Source organism: Mustela erminea, chromosome 9 (assembly GCF_009829155.1).
Source record: "Mustela erminea isolate mMusErm1 chromosome 9, mMusErm1.Pri, whole genome shotgun sequence".
In the NCBI taxonomy this organism is placed as follows: domain Eukaryota; kingdom Metazoa; phylum Chordata; class Mammalia; order Carnivora; family Mustelidae; genus Mustela; species Mustela erminea.
In genome coordinates this window covers 41,904,583-41,910,582 of record NC_045622.1, presented here as the reverse complement: position 1 = coordinate 41,910,582, position 6,000 = coordinate 41,904,583, and positions in this window count along the sequence as shown.

The following is a 6,000-nucleotide window of genomic DNA, read 5'->3' as shown; positions in this document are numbered from 1 at the left end:
GAATTTTGATCAAGAAAGGATGCTGTACTTTGTCAAATGCTTTTTCAACATCTATTGAGAATGTCATATGGTTCTTGTTCTTTATTTTATTAATGTATTGTATCACATTGATTGATTTGCAGATGTTGAACCAACCTTGCAGCCCTGGAATAAATCCCACTTGATCATGTTGAATAGTCCTTTTAATGTACTATTGGATCCTATTGGCTAGTATTTTGGTGAGAATTTTTGCATCTGTGTTCATCAAGGATATTGGTCTGTAAATCTCTTTTTTGGTGGGATCTTTGTCTGGTTTTGGGATCAAGGTAATGCTGGCCTCATTAAAATAAGATACCTAGGAATAAACCTGACCAAAGAGGCAAAGACTCTATACTCAGAAAACTATAAAGTACTCAAAAAGAAATTGAGGGAGACACAAAGAAATGGAAAAATGTTCCATGCTCATGGATTGGAAGAACAAATATTATGAAAATGTCTATGCTACCTAAAGCAATCTACACTTTTAACAATCCCTATCAAAATCCTATCCATTTTTTCCAAAGAAATGGAACAAATAATCCTAAAATTTATATGGAACCAGAAAAGACCTCAAATAGCCAGAGGAATATTGAAAAATAAAGCCAAAGTTGGCAACATCACAATTCCAGACTTCAAACTCTATTACAAAGCTGCCACCATCAAGCCAGTATGGTATGTAGTGATACAAATGTATCACTATAAATGTATCACCACGAGATACAAATGTAGTGATCCAAAGGGGTATATGCACCCCAGTGTTTATAGCAGCAATGTCCACAATAGCCAAACTATGAAAAGTGCCCAGATCCCCATCAACATATGAATGGATAAAGAAGATAAAGAAGATGTGAGACACACACACACACACACACACACACACTGGAATATTATGCAATCATCAAAACTGCCCAAATCTTGCCATTTACAACAATGTGGATAGAACTACAGGGTATTATGCTAAGCAAAATAAGTCAGTCAGAGAGGTACAATTATCATATGAACTCAATGATTTGAGGAATTTGAGAAACAAGACAGATGATCTATAGGGGAAGGGAAGGAAAAATGAAACAATGCAAAACCAGAGTGGAAGACAAACCTTAAGAGACTCTTGATTTTAGGAAACAAACTGGGGGTTTCAGGAGTTGAGGGGACTGGGAGGGATGGGGTGGCAGGCTGATGGACACTGGGGAGGGTATGTGATATTATGAGTGCTGTGAAATGGGTAAGACAGATGAATCACAGACCTATAGCCCTGAAACACATAATACATTAATTTTTTTTCCATTTTTTATTAACATATATGTATTATTTGCCCCAGGGGTACAGGGTTGTGAACTGCCAGGTTTACACACTTCATAGCACATGCCTTCCCCAATATCCATAATCCCACCACCATCTCCCTCCCCCCTCCCCCTGGCAACCCTCAGTTTGTTTTGTGAGATTGAGTCTCTTATGGTTTGTCTCCCTCCTGATCCCATCTTGTTTCATTTATTCCTTCCCTACTCCCCAAGCCCCAAATTCTGTCTCTCAAATTCCTCATATCAGGGAGATCATATGATAATTATCTTTCTCTGATTGACTTATTTCGCTTAGCATAATACTCTCTAGTTCCATCCACGTCATTGCAAATGGCAAGATTTCATTTCTTTTGATGGCTGCATAGAATTCCTATATATATATATAGGAATATATATATATATATATATATATATATATATATATATATATATATATATATGACATCTTTATCCATTCCTCTGTTGATGGACATCTAGGTTCTTTCCATAGTTTGGCTGTTGTGGACATTGCTGCTATAAACATTCGAGTGCAGGTGCCCCTTCAGATCACTACATTTGTATCTTTAGAGTAAAACTCAGTAGTGTGATTGCTGGGTCATAAGGTAGCTCTATTTTCAACTTTTTGAGGAACCTCCATGCTGTTTTCCAGAGTGGCTGCACCAGCTTGCATTCCCACTAACAGCGTAGGGGAGTTCCCCTGTCTCCACATCCTCTCTAACATCTGTCGTCTCCTGACTTGTCAGTTTTAGCCATTCTGACTGGTGTGAGGTGGTATCTCATTGTGGTTTTGATTTGTATTTCCCTGATGCCGAGTGATGTGAAGCACTTTTTCATGTGTCTGTTGGCCATCTGGATGTCTTCTTTACAGAAATATCTGTCCATGTCTTCTGCCCATTTCTTGATTGGATTATTTATTCTTTGGGTGTTGAGTTTGATAAGTTCTTTATAGATTTTGGATACGAGTCCTTTATCTGGTATGTCATTCGTGAATATCTTCTTCCATTCTGTCAGTTGTCTTTTGGTTTTGTTGACTATTTCCTTTGCTGCGCAAACACTTTTGATCTTGATGAAGGCCCAATAGTTCATTTTTGCTCTTGCTTCCCTTGCCTTTGGCGATGCTTCTAGGAAGAAGTTGCTGTGGCTGAGGTCAAAGAGGTTGCTACCTGAGTTCTCCTCAAGGATTTGGATGGATTCCTTTCTCACATTGAGGTCTTTCATCCATTTTGAGTCTATTTTCATGTGTGGTGTAAGGAAATGGTCCAGCTTCATCTTCTGCATGTGGCTGTCCAATTTTTCCAACAACATTTGGTGAAGAGACTTTTTTTCTATTGGACATTCTTTCCTGTTTTGTCAAAGGTTAGTTGGCCATAGAGTAGAGGGTCTATTCCTGGGCTCTCTGTTCTGTTCCAGTGATCTATGTGTCTGTTTTTGTGCCAGTACCATGCTGTCTTGATGACTGCAGCTTTGTAATAGAGCTTGAAGCCTGGAATTGTGATGTTGCCAACTTTGTTTTTCTTTTTCAACATTTCTCTGGCTACTTTGGGCCTTTTCTGCATCCATATAAATTTTAGGATTATTTGTTACATTTCTTTGAAAAAATTTGATGATATTTTGACAGGGATTGCATTAAATATGTAGATTGCTCTATGTAGCATAGACATTTTCACAATATTTGTTCTTCCAATCCATGAGCATGGAACGTATTTCCCTTTCTTTGTGTCTTTCTCAATTTCTTTCATGAGTATTCTGTAGTTTTCTGAGTATAGATTCTTTGCCTCTTTGGTTAGGTTTATTCCTAGGTATCTTATGGTTTTGGGTGCAGTTGTAAATGGGATTGACTCCTTAATTTCTCTTTCTTCTGTCTTGTTGTTGATGTACAGAAATGCAACTGATTTCTGTGTATTGATTTTATATCCTGACACTTTACTGAATTCCTGTGTGGGTTCCAGCAATTTTGGAGTGTAGACTTTTGGGTTTTACACATAAAGTATCAAATCATCTGCAAATAGTGAATTTGACTTCTTTGCTGATTCAAATGCTTTTTATTTCTTTTTTGTTGTCTGATTGCTAAGGCTAGGATTTCTAGTACTATGTTGAATAGCAGTGGGTGATAGTGGACAGCCCTGCCATGTGCCTGATACTGTGGGAGAAGCTCTCAGTTTTTCCCCATTGAGAATGATATTCACTGAGGGTTTTTCATAGATGGCTTTTATGATATTGAGGTATGTGCCATCTGTCCCTACACTGTGAAGAGTTTTGATCAAGAAAGGATGCTGTACTTTGTCAAATGTTTTTTCTGCCTCTATTGAGAGTATCCAATGGTTCTTCTTTTTTCTTTTGTTAATGCATTGTATCACACTGATTGATTTGTGGATGTTGAAACAACCTTACAGCCCAGGAATAAATTCGACTTGGTTGTGGTGAATAATCCTTTTAATGTACTGCTGTATCTTATTGGCTAGTATTTTGGTGAAAATTTTTGCATCCATATTCATAAGGGATATCGGTCTGTAATTCTCTTTTTTGATGGGGTCTTTGTCTGGTTTTGCGATCAAGGTAATGCTGGCCTAATGAAGTGAGTTTGGAAGTTTTCCTTCCATTTCTATTTTTTGGAACAGTTTCAGGAGAATAGGTATTAATTTTTCTTCAAATGTTTGGTAGAATTCCCTCAGACGCTGTCTGGCCCTGGGCCTTCTTTTTTTCTTTTTTTCTTTTTTTTTTTTTTTTGCAGATTTTTGATTACTGCTTTAATTTCCTTACTGGTTATGGGTCTGTTCAGGTTTTATATTTCTTCCTGGTTCAGGTTTGGTAGCCTTTGTCTCTAGAAATGCATCCCTTTCTACCAGATTGTCAAATTTGCTGGCATAGAGTTGCCCATAATATGTTCTTAGAATTGTTTGTATTTATTTGGTGTTGGTAGTGATCTCTCCTCTTTCTTTCATTATCTTATTAATTTGGGTCCTTTATCTTTTTTTTTTTTGATAAGTCTGGCCAGGGGTTTATCAATCTTATTAATTCTTTCAAAGAACAAGTGCCTAGTTTCATTGATTTGTTGTACTGTTCTTTTGGTTTCTATTTCATTGATTTCCACTCTGATCTTAATTATTTCTCTTTTCTTGCTGGGTTTAGGCTTTCTTTGTTGTTCTTTCTCCAGCTCCTTTAGGTGTAAGGTTAGGTTATGTAATTGAGACTCTTCTTGAAAACGGCTTGTATTGCTATATACTTTCTTCTCAGGACTGCCTTTGCTATGTCCCATAGATTTTGAACAGTTGTGTTTTCATTTTTATTTGTTTCCATGAATTTTTAAATTCTTCCTTAATTTCCTGGTTGACCCATTCATTCTTTAGTAGAATGCTCTTTGGCCTCCATGTATTTGAGTTCTTTCCAACTTTCCTCTAGTGATTGAGTTCAAGTTTCAAAGCATTGTGGTCTAAAAATATGCAGGGAATGATCCCAATCTTTTGGTACCAGTTGAGACCTGATTTGTGACCCAGGATGTGATCTATTCTGGAGAACGTTCCATGTGCACTCGAGAAGAATGTGTATTCTGTTACTTTGGGAATGAATGTTCTGAATATATCTGTGATGTCCATCTGGTTCACTGTGTCATTTAATGTCTTTATTTCCTTGATCTTTTGCTTAGATGATTTGTCCATTTCAGAGAATGGGGTGTTAAAATCCCTACTATTATTGTATTATTGTTGATTTGTTTCTTTGACTTTGTTATTAATTGGCTTATATAATTGACATCTCCCATGTTAAAGGCATTGATATTTATATGTAGAGGAATGAAACTCCACCATTCTCTTACACCATACACAAAGATAAACTCAAAATGGATAAAAGACCTCAACATGAGACAGGAATCCATCAGAATCCTAGAGGAGAACATAGGCAGTAACCTCTTCGGTATCAGCCACAGCAACTTCTTTCAAGATATGTCTCCAAAGGCAAAGGAAACAAAAGTGAAAATGAACTTTGGGACTTCATCAAGATCAAAAGCTTCTGCACAGCAAAGGAAACAGTCAACAAAACAAAGAGGCAACCCACGGAATCGGAGAAGATATATGCAAATGACAGTACAGACAAAAGGTTGATATCCAAGATCTATAAAGAACTCCTCAAACTCAACACACACAAAACAGACAATCATATTAAAAAAATGGTCATAAGATATGAACAGACACTTCTCCAATGAAGACATACAAATGGCTATCAGACACATGAAAAAATGTTCATCATCACTAGCCATCAGGGAGATTAAAATTAAAACCACAGTAAGATGCCACTTTACACCAGTTAGAATGGTCAAATTTAGCAAGGCAGGAAACAACGTGTGTTGGAGAGGATGTGGAGAAAAGATGTGGACCTCTTACATTGTTGGTGGGAATGCTAGTTGGTGCAGCCACTTTGGAAAACAGTGTGGTGATTCCTCAAGAAATTAAAAATAGAGCTTCCCTATGACCCTGCAATTGCACTACTGGGTATTTACCCCAAAGATACAGATGTAGTGAAAAGAAGGGCCATCTGTACCCCAATGTTTATAGTAGCAATGGTCACGGTCGCCAAACTGTGGAAAGAACCAAGATGCCCTTCAACAGACAAATGGATAAGGAAGATGTGGTCCATATACACTATGGAGTATTATGCCTCCATCAGAAAGGATGAATACCCAACTTTTGTA